This window comes from Triturus cristatus, chromosome 11 (assembly GCF_964204655.1).
Source record: "Triturus cristatus chromosome 11, aTriCri1.1, whole genome shotgun sequence".
NCBI classification, from domain to species: Eukaryota; Metazoa; Chordata; class Amphibia; order Caudata; family Salamandridae; genus Triturus; species Triturus cristatus.
In genome coordinates this window covers 199086764-199108794 of record NC_140594.1, presented here as the reverse complement: position 1 = coordinate 199108794, position 22031 = coordinate 199086764, and positions in this window count along the sequence as shown.

Below are 22031 nucleotides of genomic sequence, written 5' to 3'. Positions count from 1 at the left end.
ATACCATTCTAGAATAAAAACTAGGCTGTATGTGTAAATTAATAGAAGCATGTTTTGTATTGGTACAGAAAAATGTGTTACCAAAGAACAGTACTATGGATTTGCTGTTAGGTTTGAAAAGTCAAGCACTCTTGCTCTGTGGAATTGAAACATTGTGTGGCGAACTTCTGACCTAACTCCACACAGCAGTGTTCCATGAGCTGTTGCTATGGTAGCAGGCAGAAGTCAAGTTGGGGGAAGGGTACTAGGCAGAAGTCAAGTTGGGGGCAGGGTACTTTTGGAAAAGGGTTGGTTTTCAACCAATAGAAATGTGTGATTACATTTGAAAAAAAGGGGGAAGCACTGAGATTTGAAACTTACATGTATATGTGTGGAAAAATAGAGGGAAAGTTTGCCATTATCTGGTTCTGCTGAGAGGAGAGAGGTGAACACAACAGAGATCCTGGCTCTGATAATCTGCTGTTTGAGTGCCACATTTCTTTCACAACTAACTAATTTTAAAGGTGAGTTATGAGTTTGAGAGGGGATGTATGTGGTAACTTAAGAAATGAATAATAGAAATGGAAATTCTTTTTGTTGAAGTTGCGTTTATCATTTTCTGTTTTGGGAGAAATTTAAATGTGAGGAACATGTAAAATAATATGGACTATGTTTTCACAATAAATTAAGGTGTACTGGAAAAAAAAAGAATAGTTTAAGGGTTTGAGGTTGGACTCAGTAATGCAAATACATTCAGCATCACTAAGGCTGGTTGCCCTTGCTGGAATGTAGGCAGCCACCCAGGTTACACATGGTGGTGGTCTGAAAAAGCAGTTTGGACATGTGCATTTAAGAAAATCAAAAAAGTGGTTTCATAATGTGTCAGTCTGTAAAAGTGATTTTCACTTGCCAAAAAAAAAAGAGCAGTAAGTGTGCTTTCAAATTGGCAAAGAAATTTCGTTTTGTGACTAATGTGAAAACATGACTCTGTGTGCAAAGAGGAATTATAGGCAGAGATTTATTGCGTTTTTTTCTGGTGATTTCACAGTTGCATTAGTAGGAAAAAGGGGGAGCGATTTTTTGGGGGAAGAAGCAGACTCTTAGCACACACCCATGTGCTTGCCATGTATAATCATGCACAGTATTTACAAGCGAGTGGGATTTTCAGGTTTCAGTCTGTAATGCAAATACATTCAGCATCACTAAGGCTGGTTGCCCTTGCTGGAGTGTAGGCAGCCACCCAGGTTACACATGGTGGTAGTCTGAAAAAGAAGTTTGGACATGTGCATTTAAGAAAATCAAAAAAGTGGTTTCATAATGTGTCAGTCTGTAAAAGTGATTTTCACTTGCCAAAAAAAAGAGCAGTAAGTGTGCTATCAAATTGGCAAAGAAATTTCGTTTTGGGACTAATGTGAAAACATGACTCTGTGCAAAGAGGAATTATAGGCAGAGATTTATTGCGTTTTTATCTGGTGATTTCACAGTTGCATTAGATGGAAAGGGGGAGCGATTTTTTGGGGGAAGAAGCAAACTCTTAGCACACACCCATGTGCTTGCCATGTATAATCATGCACAGTATTTACAAGCGAGTGGGGTTTTCAGGTTTCAGTCTGTAATGCAAATACATTCAGCATCACTAAGGCTGGTTGCCCTTGCTGGAGTGTAGGCAGTCACCGAGGATACACATGGTGGTGGTCTGAAAAAGCAGTTTGGACATGTGCATTTAAAATAATAATATTATATATTATAATATTTATAATAATAATAATAATAATTGTAGTCTCTCAAGGACCTTTTAATGTGATAATTGATTTTTAGTGTTTTTTTTAAAAAAAAATAATAATTACGCGTACCGTACGCGTACGGTAAAAAAAAAAAAAAGTTTTTAAAAAAATATATAAAAAATAGATGAAAGGCAAGGTTGGCTCTTAAAAGAGCCGTTGTGTTCATGCAGGGACAGAGGAAAGAAAGATTGGGAATATTAGACGGTACGACAAGTGTGCTGATCTATTTTAATGTTCACTAGGGACATACTGGTCTCCCTATAAGTAATTAGATCATGACAACAGGCGCACCGTACTTCAACCCTCGCAAACCGAGGGTTAATTTCCAGAGGACCAGAAAAAGGAGATGCTCCCCCCACAGATGAAGGGCTCACCTGACCTGCAGAAGAAGGAGTCAGCTCTGCAGATGATGGTCCAGGCTGAGCTGCTGTGGATGTACTTGCTTGTCTTTCTGAAGAGTTACCTCCAAAAAGATGACCATGTGTCCTTTTGTGTACATCCTTGAGGTGTCTCTTCATGGTGTGATTCCCAAAGGAATACTTCCTGTCAGGATTACCTCTAGAAAGTACACGCTGACACAGCCTGCAAGTTACTAAGGGTGCATTCACCTTTTGCTGGCCTTCAGGAAAAGTAAAATAATCCCATACATAAGAGGGCTTTTGTTTCCTCGATCTCTGCCTCAAGACAGTGCTGCTAGTGCTAGCCTCACTCTCAGAAGAGCTCTGCTGTTCTGCCATCGTATCCCAAAGACAAACCAGCTCCTTCTCCTAAGGGATCACAAGCAGAAATGAGGGGAATGGGTGTGGTGTAGGAGAGTTCTAGAACTGAAAGTAGTTTCAACCAATCAAAAGTTGTGTTTCATGATCACATGACCTACCGTACGCTTACGGTACGCTTACGGTACGCTTACGGCAAAAGTGCGCATGCGCGTAAAAAAGGACACGCGCTTGCGCGCATGCGCATAACAGACACTACCCGACACTTCCGCGTAACGTGCGCGTGTAGCGCACACGCGTACGCGTCCCACGCGGAGTACGCGCGGCTACGCAAATTGCGTAACTATACGCAAGCAGCGTGGATAAATTACGGACGTAGCGTAAACCGTACGCTTACCGTGAGCTTACGGTACGCGTACTAAAAAAATAATAAAAAAAATAGAAAAAAAGTACTGCAAATAAATTTTACATGTTTATTTTAAAAAATATATTAAAAAAAACATATTAAAGATTTTTAAAAATTTAATCATAGTCTTTATAAAAGGTAAGAAAATTAAAATAAAAATATGTTAGAAAAAAATAGAAGAAAAAAAAAAATTAGCATTTAAAAAACCTTGCAAATTCACTGAAAAAACCATGGGTTTCACACACGTTATAGTTAGGACTTAGCATTTAAAAAACCTTAGAAATTCTGTGAAAAAACCATAGGTTTCACACACGTTATAGTTAGGAATTAGGATTTAAAAAACCTTAGAAATTCAGTGAAAAAAACCATAGGTTTCACACATGTTATAGTTAGCTGGACATTTTACTCGTAAAAAACCATTGAAATTGCCACGTTATAGTTAGTTCAGCTAACTATAACTCGCGCGCCCGCAATGCACTGCTGATGACGTCACATATTACATCACTCATGACATGGTCAGTGACATCACTCATGACATCACTGATGACATCTCAAATGACTTAAAACTTAAAAAGTAAAAAATAAAAATATATGTTTTACGAAAAATATCTTAAAACTCAGGAGCAGTAAAATGTACTATTCCCACTCCAGTGTGTGCATTAATAGGGAAAGCATTGGACTCAGGAGAGGTAAAATTTACTATTCTCAATCATGTCAGTTCAAAAGTAGATAAAGCGTTGGAAACAGGAGGGATAAAATGTACTATTCCCACACCAGTGTGTGTAACAGTGGGGAAAGCGTTGGCCTCAGGAGGGGTAATATTTACTATTTCAACTCCAGTCTGAGCAACAGTAGGGAAAGTGTTAGACTCAGGAGGGGTAAAATGTACTATTCCTACTCCAGTCTATGCACCAGTAGAAAAAGCATTGGACTTTGGATGGGTTAAGTTTACCAGTCCAACAAAAAACAGCACGGCAGTCGGGAAAGTGTTGTGCTACAGTAGGGAAAGCATTGGATTCAGGAGGAGCAATATTTACTATTCCCTAACAGTAGGAAAAGCGTTGGACTCAGGAGGGCTAACATGTACTATTCCCACTCCAGCGTGTGCAGTAGTAGGCAAAGTGTTAGACTCAAAAAGGGTAAAATGTACTATTCCCAATCCAGCGTGTGCAACAGAAGGCAAAGTTTTAGACTCAAAAGGTGTAAAATGTACTACTCCCACTCCAGTGTGTGCAACAGTAGGGAAAGCTTTGGACTCAGGAGTGACAACATGTGCTATTCCCAATCCAGTCGGTTCAGCAGTGGATAAAGATTTAGCCTCAGGAGTGGTAAAACGTACTATTCCCACTCCAGCATGTGCAACAGTAGAGAAAGCATTGGACTCAGAAGGGGTGAAATTTACTATTCCCACTCCAGGCGGTGCAGCAGTAGGGAAAGTGTTGGACTCAGGAGGGGTAAAATTTACTGTTCCCACTCCAGTTGCTGCAATAGTGGGGAAAGCATTGGACTGCGGAGGGGTAAAATTTACTATTCCTACTCTAGTATGTGCAGCATTAAAGAAAGTACTCAATTCAAACACATATCTTTTTTTAATACATGTATTAATTGAACAAAGATATAAAACTATTAATATATACATTATATATATATATACATATACATATATATATTCACTGAAAAAACCATAGGTTTCACTCAAGTTATAGTTAGCTGTACATTTCACTCGTAAAAAACCAATGAAATTCACCCGTTATAGTTAGTGCAGGCAACTATAACTCACGCGACCGCAATCCTCTGCTGATGCTAATACTGTATTTAGACACTTATTTGCCCATGTCTTCTTCCATTAAATTTTAGCTATACATATATTACAAATATTTTTTTTTCATAAAGACACATATGTCATCAGCAGAGGATTGCGGTCGCGTGAGTTATAGTTGCCTGCACTAACTATAACGGGGGAATTTCATTGGTTTTTTATGAGTGAAATGTACAGCTAACTATAACTTGTGTGAAACCTATGGTTTTTTCAGTGAATTTGCAAGGTTTTTTAAATGCTAATTCCTAACTATAACGTGTGTGAAACCTATGGTTTTTTCAGTGAATTTGTACGTTTTTTTAAATGCTAAGTTACTTTACGCCATTCGTGGCGTGCGCGCCCAGTTAACGCAGTTCGTTCCGTGCGCGCACGGTGCGCTTCGCGCACGGTGCGCGCACAGTGAGCACGCGGTGCGCTTTGCGCACCGCGCGCCCACTTTACGCAGTTAGTGCCGTGCACGCACGGTGGTCACGCGGTGCGCTGCGCGCACCGCGTGCCCACGTTACGCGGGATGGGCCATGTACGCACGATGCGCTTCGCGCACCGTGTGCACATGGGGGACATATTATGTGCTTCGTTGTGAAAGGTATTCATTTTTAGTTTCCTTGATTTATATATGCCATGCACAAATGGTGCCCTTCGGGCACCATTTGCACACGGAGTGGGGAAAGTGTGGATAATTTTTTTTTTTTTAATAATTTTAACCGTACGCGTACGGTAAGCGTAATCGGCGATTTTTTGAAAAAAATTAAAATTGTTTTTTTGGCCTTGGGGGTTGTTGGGGGACACCTATATCGATGCTGGGTGGTTAAGAACTATATATACTACCCCTTTAGAAGTTTTTTGACTTTGTTTATGCTGCCCCCCTCAGAGTGCGAGAGAGAAAATGGCGGCCGCCGCTTCCTGGTTTCGACCGATTCAAATGTTTACTTAGATCGAACAGCCAATCAGAATCGCGCTCGCGCACGTCACGCACCGTAAGCGCACCGTAAGCTGGCTCAGATATATATATTGATTTAAAGGCTATTTTCTCAGAATCTACTGAACAGATTTACACCAAACCTACAAAAGGCACTTCCTTGACCTGTAGACTACCTCTCTGCCAAATTTCAAGGAACTCTGTTCAGCCGTTCGGGCTGTAGCTGTGTCTAAAGGTCCTATGGAAAAATGCATGGGAAAAACGCGTTTTGGGACCCCCCTTTTATCTCAGCCCCCGCTTGACGAATCCCCCCGAGACTTTCAGGGTAGGAGCGGAGCGCAGCGCCCCACCTATTTTGAAAATTTCGCGAGGATTCGTCAACCGGCGCCAAAGTTATTCAAAATAGAATGTTGCGGTTTTCCTATGGAAACAGGGTCCTAACTATAACTACCTAATGAAGATATAATAGAATTAACATATTAAGTAATACATAAAATAATTAATAATAAATAAATAATTAATTGTTAATTAATTATGACTTAAATACCTTCCCACCCTATCCATCTAAAATCACAACACGCACCTAAAATATAACTTACAAATATACTAATTATACAATTTACATAATTAATTGTCAATTAAATAATTAATAAATGAATAATAAATTATTAATCAATTATTACTTAACTTCCCAACCAATACCCCTACAAATTCAACAACCCACACCTAAAATATAACTTAAAAAATATATTATTAACACAATTTGCATAATAAATTGTCAATGAAATAATTTATAATAAATTAATAATATATTATTAATCAATCATTACTTTATTATCTTCCCACCCTATGCCCCTCCTATCTCAACAACCCACACCTAAAATATAACTTACCAAATATAATGATTACACAATATGCATAATTAATTTTCAATTCACTTATTATCAACACATTAAAATTAATTATTGCTCGATTATTACTTAACTTCCCATCCTATACCCCTACAAACCCAAAAACCTGCATCTGAAATATAACTTAAAAAAGCAATATTTACACAATTTACATAATTAATTATTGATAAAATAATCAATATTAAATACAAATTAAATATTAATGAATAATAATTAGCTTGCCACCCTGTACCTCATCAAACCTAACAACCCGCTATAACACTATATATTACTATTAAAATTAAATTAAAATGAAAAATAACTTAAAATTACAAATTAATCAATCAATCAATCAAGACATTTATAAGGCGCTCTACTCACCTGTGAGGGTCTCAAGGCGCCGGGGGGTAGGGTGAAGCAGCTACTGATCGAACAGCCAGGTCTTAAGAAGCCTCCTGAAGGTCAGCAGGTCCTGGGTCTGTCGCAGGTGGATCCAGAGGGTGTTCCAAGTCTTGGCGGCGAGGTGGGAGAATGATCTGCTGCCGGTGGTCGTTCGGCGGAGTCGTGGGATGATGGCGAGGGTGAGGTCAGCGGAGCAAAGCTGGCGGTTCGGGGTGTAGAATGTCGTTCATTGAGGTATGCTGGTCCGGCGTTGTGGAGTGCTTTGTGGGCGTGGGTGAGGAGCTTGAAGGTGATCCTCTTGTTGACCGGGAGCCAGTGCAGGTCTCTCAGGTGGGCAGTGATGTGGTTGTGGCGAGGGAGTCCGAGGATTAGGCGTATGGAGGCATTTTGAATGCGTTGGAGTCTTTTCTGGAGTTTGGCCGTGGTACCCGCATAGAGGGTGTAGCCGTAGTCCAGCCTGCTGCTGACAAGGGTTTCGATGACAGTCCTTCTGGTTTTGGTGGGGATCCATTTGTAGATCTTGCAGAGCATGCAGAGCGTGTTGAAACAGGAGGAGGAGACAGCGTTGACTTGCTGGGTCATGAAGAGCGTTGAGTCCAGGATGAAACCCACGTTGCGTGTGTGGTTGGTGGGTGTTGGGGGAGCTCCCAGCGTGGCCGGTCACCAGGGGTCATCCCATGTGGAGGAGGTGGAGTCAAGGATGAGGACCTCTGTCTTGTCAGAGTTCAGCTTCAGACGACTGGTCTTCATCCACTTTGCAACGGCCTTCATTCCCTCGTGGAGGTTGGATTTGGCATTGGCCGGGTCCTTGGTGAGGGAAAGGATCAGCTGGGTGTCGTTGGCGTATGAGATGATGTTGAGATGGTGCGCTCGGACGATGTTGGCGAGTGGGGCCATGTAGATGTTGAAAAGGGTCAGGCTGAGGGATGATCCTTGGGGTGCGCCGCAGGTGATCGTGGTGGCTTCGGATCTGAATGGGGAGGCAGACTCTCTGAGTTCTGCCAGTGAGGAAGGAGGTGATCCAATTCAGGGCTTTGTCACGGATCCCTGCATCGAGGAGGCGTGTGCGTAGGGTGTGGTGGCAGATGGTGTCGAAGGCAGCCTAGAAGTCCAGGAGGATGAGGGCCACGGTTTGGCTATTGTCCAGCAGGGTCCTGATGTTGTTGGTGGCGGCGATGAGGGCGGTTTTGGTGCTGTGATTGCTGCAGAAACCAGGTTGGGAGGGGTCCAGGGTGTTGTTCTCCTCCAGGAAGTGGGTTAGTTGTCTGTTGGCGGTCTTCTCAATGACTTTAGCCGGGAACGGGAGCAGGGAGATGGGTCAGAAGTTCTTGAGGTCCTGTAGGTCCGCCTTGGGTTTCTTGAGGAGGGCGTTGATCTCGGTGTGTTTCCAGCTCTCCGGAACGGTGGCTGTCTCGAAGGAGCTGTTGATGATCTTTCAGAGTTGGGGTGCGATGATGGAGCTTGCTTTGTTGAAGATGTGGTGGGGGCAGGGGTCGGAAGGAGAGCCAGAGTGGATGCTGTTCATGATTTTGATGGTGTCTTCATCATTGACGTGGTTCCAGGAGAGCAGGAGGTCGGTGTGTTTGGTGGGTGTTGGGTCGGGGGTGTTGGCATCTGTCGTCAGTGACTGGGTGCTGAAGCTGTTGTGGATGTCTGCGATCTTGCAGTGGAAGAAGGTGGCCAGGGAGTTGCAGAGTTCTTGCGACGGTGGGATGTCGTTCGTGCTGGAGTTGGGGAGGCGAGTTCTTTCACGATGCTGAAGAGCTCTTTGCTGTTGTGTGCGTTGTTGTGGATGCGTTCATTGAAGGAAGTCCTTTTAGCAGATCGGATGAGTTGGTGGTGCTTGTGGCTGACGTTCTTGAGGGCTGCGTGGTTGTCTGGTGTCTGGTCTTGACGCCACTGCTTCTTCTTCTGCAGGTTAGTTTGGGAGTCTGGAGGTCAGCGTTGAACCAGATGGCTCTTGTGTTGGTGCGCCTGTTGGAGGGTTTCCTGATAGAAACGAGGGTGTTGGCGCAGTAGTTGATCCATTGTCTGAAGTCGTGGGCTGCTGCGTTGGTGTCAGAGGGCTCAGATGGAGGGTCTCAGGCGAGGGTGGTGATGAGCTGGTCTTCGGTGACTTTGTTCCAGATGCGGTGTGGGATTTGTTGCGGTTGGATGTGTGCGGTGTGTTTTTAAAAGGAGAAGTGGATGCAGTAGTGGTCGGTCCAGTAGAGTTCGATGGTGTGGCTGAAGGTGATGTGGTTGCTGGCGGAGAAGATGGGGTCGAGCGTGTGTCCGGCGGAGTGGAGGGGTGTTGAGATGAGCTGTTTGAGTCCGAGGTTGGCTAGGTTGTCGATCAGGGTTGTGAAGGTGCTGTCGTCGGCATTCTCAAGGTGTAAGCTCAGGTCTCCGAGGAGAATGTAGTCTGTGGAGGTGAGGGCGTGCGTGCTGATGAGGTCTGCGATGGAGTCGCTGAACTGTGGTCGGGGTCCTGGGGATCTGTAGATAAGGGTTCCTCTGAGGGTGGTGTTGTGATCGACATGGATCTGGAAGTGTGAGTGTTTTGCCATGCTGAGGGAGTCTTTGGTGTTGGTCGAGATTCTGATGGTGTTCCTGTGGACGATGGCAATTCCTCCTCCTGGTTTGTAGTTTCGGTCCCTGCGGGTGATCTTGTAGCCGTCCGGGATGGCTAAGGCTATGTCGAGTGCCGAGGAAGCGTTCATCCTGGTCTCCGTCAGGAAGGCGACATCCGGGGAGGATGAATCGAGAAGGTCCCAGAGTTCGACGCTGTGCTTGTGGACTGAGCGGGTGTTGAGTAGTATGCACCTAGACTGTTGTGGTTTGCTTTGGTGGGATGGGCAGGATGCGCCTGTGTGCGCTGGTTGGTGTAGCTGCAGTTTCGGCAGGTGAAGGGTCCGTGGGTGGGCTTCGGGTGGCCTGGATGCAGGTGGAGGGTCAGCCGGCATTGAGTGCGTGGAGGGTGTTGGAGTCATATGGGCGTCGGGTGTAGTGGCGCCCGCAGGGGCCAGGGGGTCTGGCGCTGGGCGTGGTCCAAACTATATTCAAAAACTTTAACAACAATGATACAAACAATATATAACATATACCATCAAAATATTATTAAAAACACATAAAGATAACTAAAAAAGAATATTTTTTACAACTATATAATTGAAAATGATATTAACAACAATGAAATTCGTGAAAATTATATTACTTACTTTAAAACTATTGATATTTTTGTGAACAATATTTCTGCATTACGATATTTATGTGACACAATATGTAATATTCAATATTTGTATACCTCGATATTTATGACTCAATATTATGTCCAAAAACCCCACCCACTTCAGTAACCTTTAAACATGGCTCAGGCCTGCGACTTCAGGGCCAGTGTGGGTAGTTTTAAACTGCCATTTCAACCTGACAAGTTAACCCACTTGCCAGGCCCAAACCTTCCCCTTTATTACATATAAGTCACCTCTAAGGTAGGCTCTAGGCAGCCATATAGGCAGGGTGCATTGTATTGAAAAGGTAGGACATGAACATTTAAGTTTTACATGAACTGATAGTGAAAATCGCTAAATTTGTTTTTCACTACTGCTATGTCTATCTCTCCCATCGGTTAATATTGGGATTGCCTTAAACATCTTTTACGTGTAATTTCATTTTGGTAAAATATAGAGATTTGGAGTTTGGTGTCTCTGGACACAAAATTTAAAAGCACAATTCATGGTGAAGTCCGATTTTAAAGTGCAAGTCAGAAAATGCCACTTTAAGAAAGTTGCCATTTTATTACTTTAGCCATTCTCTGCCTCTGCCTGTTTCTGAATACATGTCTGGGGTGGCTGACAGCTGGGTTTTGTGTATTCCCTCTAGACAGTCACACAAAGGGAGCTGAGGTGTGACATTTTTATCCTGATGGCCCATCACCAGGCTGATGGGCCTTCTTGAAGAGGATTGGGAGGGAGGCGCTGGCACTTGCATCTGAATAAGGCTGTGCCCGTCCCCACACAAAGAGTGTTGAGCTCGGGCAGGAAAGGCAGGGGTCTTGTGATCTTCAAAGGCCTCTTTGAAGTCTACATACTTCAAGTGCACATTCAGGTATACGTACTGGACTCTTGACACCACCAAATCAGAACTTTGCTGGAACCAAGAACATTCTACCTGGCAGAAGAGCTGCTGTGCTTCAGGAGGGACTGCCACTTAGCTAACTGCTTTGCTGTGTTGGGCTGCTGTCTGCTGACTGTTGTGATGAAGGAGGGACTTCCACTTTGCTACCTTCCATGCTGTGTTGGTCTACTGCCTTCTGCTTCTTGCCTGGGAGTGAAAAGGACTGGACCTGTTCTCTACATCCTTGAACCTAAGTTTCTCCAAGGGCTTGTTGGCTTGCCTCCTGTTCTTTGAAGTCTCAGGGTCACAAAAGACTTCTTGAAACCCTGCTGTTGCTTCTGAACTCTGCCATCTGTGAGTACTATTCTTGCCTGAGGTCCTCCCTCCAGTCCTGGATCTCAGAAGTTTGCATCTTTTGTAGATTTGTAGAAGTGGGTTCTGCAGCTGTATTCTGCAAAAAGTGACATAGTGACCCCTTTATGCCATTTGGAACCGGCGCAGTGCCCTCCAACGGAGTGCCGATTCAACGACAATGCAGGTCTCGACAACAATGTTCGACAATGACTCAGCACCGATCCAGGGCTCGACTGTGACACAGAACCTACCCTTTAACCCCGACTGTGAGGCTCAACTTCGACATATCGACCCAACTACGTGAATCTGAATGAACACAAAGAGTCCTCTATGCCGACCCTTGCTCCATACAATGTACTTTTTCAGCGGCCCTGCGTGGGTTCTGTAGCCAGCCTGCCCTCCATCGCAGTCGGCTTGGAACTTTGGATTTGCCCCAGTCTAGCCTGACCTCAAGTAACCTTTTAGCAACATTGACCTCTAAGCACTGTTTTGGGGTTTGATCTTTAAAAATTCATATGTTGAGTTCTACTAATTGGATTTTTGTAATTTTGGTTCTGTATTACCCAGATAAATATTCTCTATTTTTCTAAACTGGTGTGTGGTATTTACTAGTTCTGGGCGGTGAACTCCGCTCCACTTGCGGAGGTTGCAAAGTTCGCGGAGCAGAGTTTTTTTCCTCTCCTGAGTTTGTCAACATCAAGGAAAATCCACCTCCCAGTGAGATTTTTCACTGTTCATGATCGTCAACATCAAGTTGGCGAGCATAAGCATGGAAAATCAACCACCCGGCAAGATTTCTCAACGCGGGCGGTCACATTTCTCATTGCGAGTTGTCACGTATGCTCGCGACCACTCACGTTGAGAAACCTTCTATACGCGTTGAGAAAGCTGCCGCTAGAGTAAAAATCTACTTGAGCTTCAGAAAGGAAGCAGCGCCCGCTTACGCTGTGCATGGTGCCGTTGGTGATGATTGCGCAGTGCAGACAAGCACCTGGCACTGAAAATCACTGCAGACAGCATTTATCTAACACACTCCACTGCTCGCGGAGCTCTGCGTAGCACAGCAAAGTTTGTTCGCACTTCGGAACTCTGCGAACTCCAACCAGGCTTAGTATTTACACTCTGTTACTGTAATTTAAGTGTTGTGCAAATACATTACCTAGTGCTTCTTAAATTAATCCTGACTGCTTTGTGACAAGCTACCAGAGGGTGGGCACAGGTTAATTTAGGGTTCTTACTTGGACTGTGGTCCCTACCTGGACAGGGTACAAACCTCTGACAACTAGAGACCCAATTTCTAACATTGGTGATCAGCGGTGAGAATCAAGACCTGGGATGCAGCACATGAGACCCCAGAGGAGGGTAAGTAGGAAATAGAGTAGGATCATGGGGAGGACCAGGATTCAGTGGAGAATTCGGGACTACTTGTGGGCCAGGGGCTGCCATCCCAAAATGAAAGCTGGTGCCCAAGGGCAGGAAGCAGTGTGTCCTCTAAAGGTCTGTCCCCAGAGAGGCTAGAGGACAGGAGGGAGGAGAGGAAAGGTAAGTCACAACTTGCTGAACTAAGGCTTGAGGCAAAGCAATAGAAATAGGCATTATAGGGGAAAAGGATAGCCATGGAGATGGAGAAGAGCCAAAAGAGAGTGGCTATTGAGGAGAAAAATATGATGTTGCCTCAGGAATTAGCCCGAGAGAGCTGACAGCAAGGCCTGGTTAATGGAGCCCAGCAGTGATAGCAGCAGCAATTCTTCTGTGCCTCCTGGCAGGAGGGTCACATACCCACGGATCTGGTATCTGATTTTGTGGGGGGATATGACATAGACAGATGGTTTGATGCCTATGAATTTGCACTCCAAATGCACAAGGTCCCTGCGCCAAATTGTGGGGCTAGTCTTTGGTGACAAATCCCTAGTGTGGGAGGGACTCTCTAATGGCCCTAGAAGGGAGTGACAGGATGAGGTACCCCCCATGAAGGAGACCCTAATCAGAAACGTTGGGCTTACCCCAGAGAAATAAAGACTGAAATTCAGGGATAGTCAGAGGATTTCCCAACAGACCTGGGTGGCTTGTGTATTATTTTCGCAAGGCCTTGATGTTTTGGTGCAGGGCAGTGAGGTAAAAGATTATTATGGGCTGTATAATTTGTTTGCAACTGAACATATATTCAGTCTTTTTTTCCACATCAGCACCAACACCTTGTTGAAAATAAGCTCACTGACCCCAAAGAGCTTGCTAAGGAGGAGGACCGCTGGGTCAGCACTAGGGTCCACAGGAACGTATCTGGGTGAATCACCACATGGGTGGGCAGGGTCCTCACCAAAAGAAGGAGTTGGGTGACAAAAAGAGCAAGGAGTTCTCTAAAGGGCTCCAAATTAGTTCTGTGGGTCATGGTTCCCTTCCCCATTCTTTTATAAAAAGAAGAAATGGTTCCCTGAGAATAAGTTTACAAAGAAGGCTCCCATGAAGTGCTATGAGTGCCAGCAAGAAGGACACGACAAAGGGGGGTGACAAATAACCCAAGAGGCACAGCCCCCTACCTGTGGGCTGTCACTGGGGGTGGCTAGTGTAGTGCTTTGGGAGGAGATTGCCACAGATTGTTTTGGGGAGAGTTTAAAGGTTATCCTAGTGTCCCTGGGTGATGGAGCGATGGTAAAGAGAACCCACATGCCTGACAATACTAGGAAGTACAGTCAGTTAGTGGGTGTCCATCAATGGGCAGAGGATGGAGGCTTTGAGAGACACGGGTGCCAGCATGACAACCATCAGGTGTCATTTGGTGTCTTTAGAGCAGGTAGACCCTAATATGTTCCACTAGGCTGTTGCTGCTTAGAACCATGAAAGTCACTATCTCAGGGCTCTGGTTCCATTTGAGTGAGGGGGGTCTTCTGAAGGTAGCTGTGAGTCGGCCCATGCCTGTGTATTTTTTCTGCTGGACAATGACCTGGAGCACACCATCTGGAAGGAGGTGGAGCTCTGATCAAAGAGATGATGGGGTTGCCTGAGTGGCTATGCCTTACCACACGGTCCATAGCTGCTCGAGAGGGTGGTCAGAAGAACCTGGAGTCTGGAAGCATGGCCAAAAAGAGAAAGGGCAAGGGGCGCAGGAAACCCTCTCCTGAAATTCCCCCGCTTCAGGAGGAGGCTGAACCAGAGGGGACGTCCTGTTAGCTACAGGGGAAGAGGTGGGTGAACTGGGAAACCTGCCTGAGCTGACCAACTGGTAGCAGGAAGGGTGGCCCTCCAGGGAACAGTTCTACAAGGAGCAGAAATAGTGCTCTATTCTTGTGGGTCTTCTTCAGCAGCATGCTGAGGCCCAGGCAGCCAGTGTCACCTCTGAGCAGCACCTGATCTACTGGGCGAATGATCTCCTAAATAGTGAACCTAAGGCTCCTGAGCAAGGTGCAAAATGTTTGTCAATCAATCAGTTATTTGTAAAGCGCAGCACTGTCACTCCTAAGGGTATCTGGGCGCTGAAGGTGCTAGTTCTCCGTTGCAGATCCAGGTCTTGAGTCTATTTCTGAAGTTTGCCAGAGAGTGTGCTGTTCAGAGGTGAATGAGCAGGTTGTTCCAGGTCTTAAGAGCGATGTAGGAGAATGAGCGGCCCCAGCTGCAGCTGCGTCGGATGCAGGGAATCAGCCGCGGCCCGTGGAGGGAGTTCCATGGGGCGGTAAGGCGGGGCAGGGGAGGGGCAGGATGTGGGGTTCTAAACACCGGAATATGGATAATTGCAGGTAAGTAAACAATTAAATAAATAAAATGAATTTCGTAGCGTGCGCTGCATCGCATCGATGCAGCACGTGCTACGAAATTCGTTTTATTTATTTAATTGTTTACTTACCTGCAATTATCCATATTCCGGTTTTTAGAACCCCCCACCCTACACCTCCCCCGCCCCGCCTTACCGCCCCACGGAACTCCCTCCACGGGCCGCGGCTGCAGGGAATATGTGCGAGTGCGAGTGAAGCAGACTGTAGGTGTCTTGGGGGCAGATGGAAGTTCAGTCAGTGGTTGGTGTAGGATGGTGCTTGGTCCTGGAGGGCTTTGGAGGAGTGTGTGAGTATCTTGAAGTGGCATATTTTCTGTATGGGGAGCCAGTAGAGGCTTCTGAGGTGAAAAGTGATGTTGGTCTGTTTGGGAAGGTCCAAGATAAGTCAGGGTGCACAATTCTGTATGGTCTGGAGTCTTCTGAGAAGCTGGGCTGGGCATTCCAGTGAAGAGAGCATTACTGTAGTCAAGGCGTCTGGTGACAAAGGCCTGTGCGACAGGTTGTCTGGTGTTAACTGGGATCCATTTGAAGATTATGGGGAGCATGTAGAGTATGTGGAAGCAGGAGGAGGTGACTGCGTTGGCTTGTTGTTTCATGGTCAGTTGGATGTCGAGGATGAAACCGAGGTTGCATGCATGCTCGGTTGGAGTGGGTTCAAGTTAGTCTTACCACCAGCTGTGTTTCCATGCAAAGGGGTGTGTTGGTGGTACCCCAGTGCTTCAGGGCCTTCCTACTGGGTCTGGGTCATGATGTGCCACAGTCAGGTCATTTGAACAAGACAAGACCATTGACAGGCTTGTCACCCACTTTTTATGGCCTCAAATGAGTTGGGCCTCGATGTGTTCTGTAGGTCCTGTCCTACCTGCCAGGCAAGTGGCAAGTATAAGGCCCCCTGCAACCATTCTCTGTCAATAGCACCCCTTTGGAGCAGGTTGGCATTGATACTGTGGACCTCTGGATCCCAAGACAGCCATGGGCAACAGATTTGTTCTGGTCTTGGTGGACCATGCCACCCGGAACCTGGAAGCTATCATTCTCAGTACAGCGACTGTGCCCATTGTGGCCAGGGCATTGATGTGGATCTTTACCCATGTGGGTTTCCCCAAGTTAGGTGGTATCCGGCTGGGGTATCAACTACATATCCAACTACATGAAGGCCACGTTGAAGAGTGTGGGGTGGCCTATAAGTTCACCACTCCTTACCACCCCAAAACAATGGGTTGGTTGAAAGATTTAACCGTACCCTCAAAGGCATGATTATGGGTCTACCCGAGTCCATGAGGCATAAGTGGAACATCCTCCTGCCATGCGTTTTGTTCACCTACAGGGAGGTTCCACAGAAGGGGGTTAGCTTCAACCCTTTTGGACTTCTATATGGACACCTTGTGGGAGGACCTCTCAGTTTGGTTTAGGAAGGCTGGGAGCACGCATTCAAGAAGTCACCCCAGGGTATAATTAGCTACATGCTGAAATTTCACAACCAGAGAGCCTGCTTCCGGTAGCTCACTCAGTAGAACCTGGAACCTAACCAGGAGGAAATGAAATGATGGTACAACCAGAATACCGCTCTGGGTGAGTTTTAGCCTGGTCAAAAAGTGTGGGTAATGGATCCAGTGTATCCCTGGGGCCTGCAAGACCATTGGTCTGGGCTTTATGAGTTCAAGGAGCACAAGAGTGACGTTGGACACTTGGTGGACCTCAAGACTCCTAGGAGCCCTTTGAGGGTCCTGCATGTGAACCGCCTCAAGCTCCACTTTGAGAGGTCTGAGATTGCCATGCTTCTGGTAACTGGTGAAGGGGTAGAAGAGGAGAGTGAACCTCTCGCTGACATTCTATCTTCCAAGGAGAAGGATGTGTCAGTGGCGGGTGTCAGCCTCTTCCCTACACTGACCCTAGATCAACATAGGTGCTGCCCCCAGTTGAAGGGGAAGTTTGGCTCTTTGTTTTCCCATACCCCAGGACTCACTATATGGTGTCCCCATGATATTCATACTGGGGACAACACACCGGTAAAGAACAACATTTACTGGCAGTCTGATAAGGTGAGGGTTAGCATTAAAGAGCAGGTCTTCAAGATGCTGGTGTTAGGGGTTATTGAGCCCTCAAGCAGCCCATGGTCCATTCTAGTTGTGTTTGTTCCCAAGGCTGCCCCTCCAGGTATCACATCTGAACTTTGGCTCTGTGTGGACTACCGTGGGCTTAATGCAGTCAACTGGGCTGACACATACCTTATCCCCAGAACTGATCATAGATTGTCTTGGAGCTGCCAAGTTCCTCAGCACGTTTTACTTAACGTCTATGTAGATTGCATTGAACAAGGGAGCTAAAGAGAGGTCAGCGTTCTCAAACACCAGAAGGGCACTTTCAGTTCTGGGTCATGCCTTTTGGGTTGAAGAATATCCCTGCCACTTTCCAGAGGCTGGTTAATCAGGTTCTGGCTGGGTTGTAGAACTTCAGTGCCACCTACCTAGATGACATTCACGTCTTCAGATCTAGTTGGGAGGACCACAAGAGCCACCTCCAGGAAGAGGTTGTTGCTTGAGAAGGGTTAACACCCCTTCAACTAAAAATCCAATTTCCTTACAGTAATCATATTTTCTCGGTCCCATGACTCGCCACAAGAATGTCAAGTCTAAATTGTCAAAAGCTATCTTTGCTTCCAATAGTACCAGTGCTGCTGGAATATTTTTCTTCTGGTCTTTCTTGAGTAAGTGGGCTGTCCACCTGTTCAGAGTGAGTGAAGACCATGTCTGGACATTGCAAAGATGGAAAGTGTCTTGGCAAGGGGGTGCTACAAGTCACAGGAAGGTGTTTTGGGACAACATTCAGAGCATAACCAACCCATTCCTAGCATGCCAAGGAGGAGTCAAGGAGGAGTCAGAGCATCACTGCCTCATCAATGAGGAGAACTGCGGTGCTGCAGTGCTCAATGTTTATCTGGATAAGGTGATACAGGATGGTGTCACCTACCCCGAGCACAGCAAATAGAAAATTGTCATTACTATGGATGTGGCAAACACCCCTAGGCACCAGGGGTGAAATCTGTATGGATTTGGTGGCTAAATACTTTACTTACTTCCAAAAACAAAAATGATATTGTCATGAGTCTGTCTGGATGCTATAAATCAAAATTAGTCAGTGTGCATTAAGTATGGTACGAATTTGTCCATTCATCCAGCAATCAATTTCAGTAATTTTTGGCATCTATATTCAGGAGTGATTGGGGCCTGTATGAGTCACACAGTTAAGGGTTCTTTCTCTACCTATGTATATCAATTATGACAGCTTCTCCAATTTCTTTCATCATTTTACCATGCCCGGAAAGTGAGTAAACAGTTTCCCCAATTTTGGTGTTAACAAGGATAAAATATTTTAGCCTGGGGCTTTATTTCATATGATGGTTTTTTTGCCAATTTTATTTCATAATTGGTTATTAGGGAGCCTAAGACTTGCGAGTGTCCTGTTATCAGCATCGGTAAGGGTATTCTATCAAGATACTGTCTCTGAAGATTTATGGAGCATTCATCCCTTGTAGATATGTGTTTTAAATTTAATACTGTTTTGGAGGATAATATTTGCTCTTTTCTGCCTGTGTGACTTCCCTTCTGGTTGTTGGGATCTCTCTTATGTAGCCTTTTCCCGTTCTCTCTCATTTGTTCTCTGTGGTATTTAAGTGTTTTTAAGATACAACAGTGATAATTATGCCATGTTAGTGTGAATTGCCCTGAGTCACCCATGTATATTTATCTGCTTCCAAAAGTTAGCCATAGTGGCTGATTCTTTATATTCTTCTTAAGTGTCCTTTAATTCTTGTTCAAGCTTCTATGTCTTGTACTCAAAGTTTGCAAAGATGGGGTATAAGTAAAATACACTTCCTTCTCATTGCTGCCTTAAAGATATCTCACACCTGTAGCATTTTTGGTATCACTAAGAGAAAAATATAACTCAATCTGGGTGGGGCCTGGCCTAACAAGATGGCCATGTTGACACGTCTGCTGGCGCTCCCGCCAACTAACTTCTAATCCAACATTATCCTGGGATAACCAGCAGCATTCCCCCTCAGAAATGACAGAGGAGGCCCCAGAGATTGCTGAGACTCACCTGGGAACTCGCTGGTGGTGACCGTCCGAGGTTCTGAGGGAGTCCAGGACCAGCTGTGGCTGGGGCCGACCGGGTGGAGACACTGAGACGAGCCAAGGGGCTGGCTGCCGATTCGTGTGGAACCTCCTGGAGTTGAGGAGCGGACATGCCGGCTCCCCAAACTGCGGCACTGATTAGCAGATTGGACGGCCAGTACGGGCCCTGTTTAAACCCTGTGGCTGCCAGTGAGGGAGAGTGCTGGGCCGGATGAAGCCATTGTGGACCCCTAGGGATCACTCCTGGTGGCCTGGGTGAGTGGACTGTGGCGGGATCCTGCAACAGAATGGATACCAGGCAGGGGTCTCTGTTTGACACCTGGTGCGGCAGCTTTGCAGGATGCCAGATAGCTGGAGGCCTCCATAGGGGAAGCCTGGGCTGACCGGACTGGCCGGCGGGCACGAAATGACAGCAAACTGCTGAGGGGTGACCCGGAGCAATTGCAGAGACTCTGGAAGGTCTAATTGGGGGGTAATACCCCATACTGAGATGCCACCAGCGTGATCACCACACGATATGCCCAGGCCACCGTTGGGTAAGATAGCCATGGAATCAACAGTGGGTCCAGCTGCTGTGGCCCAATGCTAGTGGCACTGGACAGGCATATCACCTGTAGGGCCTGGGATCCGGTGGTCTGACACATGGCCCAGTGCAGACTTACCTGGAGGCCCTGGCCTGGACGAGTCTGGGGAGTGGCTGGTGCCTGCAGAGGAGCCAACTTGGGGACTGGCGGAGGTGATGCTGAGGAACTATGAATCATGAACCCTAGCGGTTGACAGAAAGATAGGAGCCGCAGTCAGAAGGACCAGATCACCAGAGAAGATCGGTTGTCCCGCCCTGCCCTGTAGTGACTTCCTGGGCTGTCCTTTGGGTGACGAGCCATAATGGTAAAAGAAAGGGGAGGCCGGGGGCGCAACCAACAAAATCTTGAACTACGCTAAGACTCTTCCCCAGGGGGCCGGTCCTCAGGTGATCACCATGGCAAGTGGTAGTGAAGAGGCCACAGAGGTGGGCCGAGGCTACCCCCTTATTAGTGGACATGCTGGCAGCAATAGAAACCAGCAGAGACAATATGGTGCACAGAATAGACTCTGTGGCCGTAAATGATAATCTGCTAGGATGCGCTCTCTGGAAAGTCTCCGAGAGGGTAGAGCAAATATTATCCTCCAAAACAGTATTAAATTTAAAACACATATCTACAAGGGATGAATGCCCCATAAATCTTCAGAGACAGTATCTTGATAGAATACCCTTACCGATGCTGATAACAGGACACTCGCAAGTCTTAGGCTCCCTAATAACCAATTATGAAATAAAATTGGCAAAAAAACCATCATATGAAATAAAGCCCCAGGCTAAAATATTTTATCCTTGTTAACACCAAAATTGGGGAAACTGTTTACTCACTTTCCGGGCATGGTAAAATGATGAAAGAAATTGGAGAAGCTGTCATAATTGATATACATAGGTAGAGAAAGAACCCTTAACTGTGTGACTCATACAGGCCCCAATCACTCCTGAATATAGATGCCAAAAATTACTGAAATTGATTGCTGGATGAATGGACAAATTCGTACCATACTTAATGCACACTGACTAATTTTGATTTATAGCATCCAGACAGACTCATGACAATATCATTTTTGTTTTTGGAAGTAAGTAAAGTATTTAGCCACCAAATCCATACAGATTTCACCCCTGGTGCCTAGGGGTGTTTGCCACATCCATAGTAATGACAATTTTCTATTTGCTGTGCTCGGGGTAGGTGACACCATCATGTATCACCTTATCCAGATAAACATTGAGCACTGCAGCACCGCAGTTCTCCTCATTGATGAGGCAGTGATGCTCTGACTCCTCCTTGACTCCTCCTTGGCATGCTAGGAATGGGTTGGTTATGCTCTGAATGTTGTCCCAAAACACCTTCCTGTGACTTGTAGCACCCCCTTGCCAAGACACTTTCCATCTTTGCAATGTCCAGACATGGTCTTCACTCACTCTGAACAGGTGGACAGCCCACTTACTCAAGAAAGACCAGAAGAAAAATATTCCAGCAGCACTGGTACTATTGGAAGCAAAGATAGCTTTTGACAATTTAGACTTGACATTCTTGTGGCGAGTCATGGGACCGAGAAAATATGATTACTGTAAGGAAATTGGATTTTTAGTTGAAGGGGTGTTAACCCTTCTCAAGCAACAACCTCTTCCTGGAGGTGGCTCTTGTGGTCCTCCCAACTAGATCTGAAGACGTGAATGTCATCTAGGTAGGTGGCACTGAAGTTCTCCAACCCAGCCAGAACCTGATTAACCAGCCTCTGGAAAGTGGCAGGGATATTCTTCAACCCAAAAGGCTGAACACCACATGGAGTCCCAGCATGCGAAGGTCCGCTCCCTTAAAGACACTGTCCTAGATTTTCAGAAAAAGGTGATACACCTCGACGACTGGGCTTAGAAGGAACGTCACATAGGAATAACTTACGCTTCATAGGCTGAGCGGGCGGAGGGTCCCTAGGGAGAAGTTCCTAGAGGATTGGATCATGAAGGTCTTGGCTGCCAGGAGGCGATCCAAGTTCTTTTTTTATTGAAAGAGCACAAAGGGCACTGATTGCCCCCCCCCCCAGACCGAGTGCACCACCAATGGCCATCATCGCCCGGCTATTCAATCACTGGGAACGTGGTGCTATCCTACAGGCCACCCGCACGAAAGGACCGCTGCTTTTTGAGGGCCGACCTATTTCAATCTTCACAGACTTCACGCAAAGGG